We start from the raw sequence: 4,453 nt of genomic DNA, 5'->3' as shown, positions 1-4,453 counted from the left end.
TATGATGATGTTTACTTGTACGTATTAATCGTAAGGTCCCATCTCCCTTTATAATGACGGGTGTCGAGTATCTAGAGACCATTCATTATGTTTGTTCGTCTTTACAGAAATATTCTGATATACTGTCCTAAATAGTCCATGACCTATAAGAACCATCCGAATTCATCCATCAAACACATTCTGACATTCGGCGATATGTAACCTGTGCAGTTGAGAAGCTGCCTTTAAATTAACAAGCTTATAACCCGTCATGTTAACCGTGCTAACCTGGCTAACACATCGAAAAACGAAAAATAGAATGTGATAGCTTACTTCCGTGGCTCAGTTTTACGCCGTACACTGTAGCCGATAGGATGAAATGCATCGTTAGCCAACTCCGACCACTGCGACGTTAGCGGACGTAAGCCTCAGCTACCGGGCTAACAGCTCCACTATCTATCCAAGAAATCTCCATGTTATAAAACTCAAGGATTGTTCTGCCAAAGCACTTTACTCTGATCTAGTTCAATCCAATTCACACACCCTCCCCCTCACATACACGTCTCGATTTCCCAGGTGGTGCCTCTATCTCCATGAGTTTCCATATCAAAATTATGTATGTATTCTAAATTCCTGATTAGTGTTACGTACGGTTCCTTAACCCATTCAAACAAATGCTGCCACGTTACTTAAGAATTTGCCACCGTTTAATCTTCACGTCATTTCCAACTCACGGTTCATTTATGATTCCGCTCTGTAACATCCACTCTGATGGAAAAGCATCTACCAAGAAAGAGCGTGCAGCCTTTAATGCAATACCTTACTTTTCATTGCGTATTAACAAAAATATTCAGTCTTGACCGAAGCTTGTTACGTAACGAAGGATGAAGGAGATCGCCTTCGGAACATAGTGTAGACTACACTCATCACATACTTGTCGGAGCAGTTGCCATCTGTAAGGCAGTGCTGCAATCGAATTTGATAAGGGGTAGCAGGACGGACACAGAAGACATTATTCGATTTGGTGTCTTGTCATAAATTTTACTTTTCTTGATAGAGCAGAAAATTTTACTGTGAAATTAACCTAAACAATAGAATAAAAATTGAATATGTATTTTACCAAACGTAATCAGAGTGGTCAAATCAAGGAGGTTAAGATAATTGGAATATGTAGCACGAACCGAAGACAGGCGTAAGCGTACGTGGGAGGATAATATTAAAATGTATTTTTAATAAATAGAATATGATGGTACAGACTAGATTCGTCTGACTCATGAGAGGGGCGGGTGGCGAGCTCTTGTGAATACGGCAATGAACATTCCGGTTCCTTAAAGGGCGGAGTATTGGTTGACTCGCTGAGCCACTATAGGCGTCTAAAGAAGTTCTTGGATGCATAGAATTCAGTAGCTATTGGTCTAACATGCATACTTAATATGTAAAAAGGAACTAGCTTTTCAATAAGAACTTTGTTAATTTTAAATATTAGCGAGTACAGTTGAGCCGACTTAAGTTTCAATAATCAGATAATCGTTCAAAAGGAAAATTATTTTATGTCGGTATGACGCAGTTTTGATTTCGTTTAGGTAGGGCATACAAATCTCTTAAAAGTTACGTAACACAATTTGTATGTAATTGCGTAGTTATTGAAGGATTTGAGGTTTTCGCGGCTGTGATTTTGAAGATGGCTGTCCACTTGTTTGCAGCGCCGTGTAGTCTGGTAGAATTTTACCGACCTTTCATCGCCCTGATGATGGAGACAGCAAGGGCCTCTGAAACGTCGGTAAAATTCTACCAGACTACACGGCGCAACAACCCAGAAGACAGCTATCAGCATACGTAGTCATTGTTTTAAAGGGAAATTCAACTACACCGGTTATTTATAACGTTTATTACATTGTGTTAAAATCAAAATTGAAGTTACTAACTACAAAAATGTAAAACGTAATTTCTCACAAAGACCGCTCGTTACTCGCCAAACTATCTGTTGGGGAAATGAGATGCGGCAGTAGAAGACGAGATTGTCTTGATGACAGCTGTAAAAATAAGTAACCTCACAAAGAACATTGTTTTATTAAATATGTTTTATTATGTCAGACTCATTATCAATTACACCTCACAGCTGATGTCACAATGTGTGAATCATTGTAAATGAATGATCACTTTCTCCATCTTTCAGCACATTCATATTTTCATATGATTCAAATGGACCACGTTGAAGGATGAAGGTACTATGATGTTGATTCTTGTTACAGAAGCTGACATGTAGAAAAATAAGATTTTAAGTAATATAAATTCTCCCATTAAGAATTCCGCTCAAACATGTAATTACAGACAAATGACGTCTTTTATTTCACACACAGTTTGGGTTAATAATTGCTATCCACATTCTGTAAAAATGAAAAATGTTGTATTATGACACATACTATTATAAGATTTGTTTATGCTATATCATGTCACGATATTAAATTCTGATAGCAAATTGCGTTGTTTCATAAAAATATTTGTCGTTGTCAATATGTTATTTCCCTAAAAACTACACATCTACACTTATAATAGTTGCATTATTTTAAATATACTCCACAATACGAGTCATCAACATTTTACACTGAATGGAGTGAGTGTTGTTCCCATCTCAAAAGTTCGCACTGCTGCCATGTCGATATATTCAGTTAATTGCAGGGTATTAATATCAGTTTGTTTCAAGTAGCATGATATTCATGTAGAGTTACATGTAAACTTGTAAATTACTGTACATGGTAAAAGGCAAAATATTCCTTTGGAACACTACAAACGGAGCAATATAATAATATTTTTCTTACATGATTCAGTTCCTTCATGTTCGAATTGATTGAAGCAACAAGACCCGTCACATTGATGTACTAGGCTTAAGGTGCGATCAGAAGCATGTTCGCACAAAATCAATGTAATCAAAACACACACACACACTAATAGAGAAAGGTTTTTACCCATGTCATCAGATTTAACGAAGTGAACAACATTTATTTCTTATTAACACAGCGATATTATTATTCTGTATAAGTAATTGGAAGGTTACTGATGTTTCTTCTTAGACTGGTTGACACGTTTCTTACGTTCTTGTGGCTTGTGTGCCTGTGTTATCCCATTAAAGTTCCGAGCACCTGTGTAGACTGCTCTGTAAGTTAAGACTCCAGCAACAACACGCGATAAGGGCGCTTTGCAGATTCTTTGAAACATTTGGCGTACTTCAGAGGCGAGAATCGACAGATTACTGTCTTGAGAAGTCACTCGTCCCAAGTCTTGAGAAGTCACTCGTCCCAAGTCTTGAGAAGTCACTTGTCCCAAGTCTTGAGAAGTTCTTGTCCCAAGTCTTCTCTGCTTGTTTAGGGCTGTGCCTTACTCGTCTTTGCTGAATTCAAAATTTTTGTCGAAAATTTCGAAAATTCTTAGATTTCTTCGCGTTTCACGCCATTTGCAGCCGTTTTTAATTTTTTAAAAATTTCTAAAAATTTTGAAAATTATCAAAGGGGTACCCCTTTGAGAAATTTCAATTTTTCCGAAAAATTTCGAAAAATCGAAAAACGTGGCAAATCGTCCAAAAAGCGCACAAAACTAAGAATTTTTGAAAATTTTCAAGTTTTAATTTTTTTCCGAATTTTCCGAAAATTTTTGGTTTTGTGCGCATTTCAGAAGGTTTGCAGCGTTTTCTGATTTTTCGAAAAATTTGAAATTTGTTTTTCTAAATTTGACCTGTCCCTTCCCTATCAGGGCTAGACCCTAAGTCTTGAGAAGTCACTTGTCCCAAGTCTTGAGAAGTCCTTGTCCCAAGTCTTGAGAAGTTCTTGTCCCAAGTCTTGAGAAGTCACTTGTCCCAAGTCTTGAGAAGTCACTCGTCCCAAGTCTCGAGAAGTTCTTGTCCCAAGTCTTGAGAAGTCACTTGTCTGAAGTCTTGAGAAGTTCTTGTCCCAAGTCTTGAGAAGTCACTCGTCCCAAGCCTTGAGAAGTCACTCGTCCCAAGTCTTGAGAAGTTCTTGTCCCAAGTCTTGAGATGTCACTTGTCCCAAGTCTTGAGACGTTCTTGTCCCAAGTCTTGAGAAATTCTTGTCCCAAGTCTTGAGAAGTCACTCGTCCCAAGTCTTGACAAGTCACTCGTCCCAAGTCTTGAGAAGTCACTTGTACCAAGTCTTGAGAAGTTATTGTCCCAAGTCTTGAGAAGTTCTTGTTTCAAGACTTGAGAAGTCACTCGTCCCAAGTCTTGAGAAGTCACTTGTCCCAAGCCTTGAGAAGTTCTTGTCCCAAGTCTTCTCTGCTTGTTTAGGGCTGTGCCTTACCCGTCTTTCCTGAATTCAAAATTTTTGTCGAAAATTTCGAAAATTGTTAGTCTTCTTCGCGTTTCACGCCATTTGCAGCCGTTTTTAATTTTTTTAAAATTTCGAAAAATTTTGAAAATTATCAAATTTCAATTTTTTCGAAAAATTTCGAAAAATCGAAAAAC

Source organism: Zootermopsis nevadensis, unplaced genomic scaffold (genome assembly GCF_977971745.1).
Source record: "Zootermopsis nevadensis isolate Lab colony 2312 unplaced genomic scaffold, Znev_1.0 Znev_ptg000030l, whole genome shotgun sequence".
Taxonomy (NCBI): Eukaryota; Metazoa; Arthropoda; class Insecta; order Blattodea; family Termopsidae; genus Zootermopsis; species Zootermopsis nevadensis.
The sequence above is the reverse complement of the archived record's forward strand: the minus strand, read 5'-3'. Positions refer to the sequence as shown.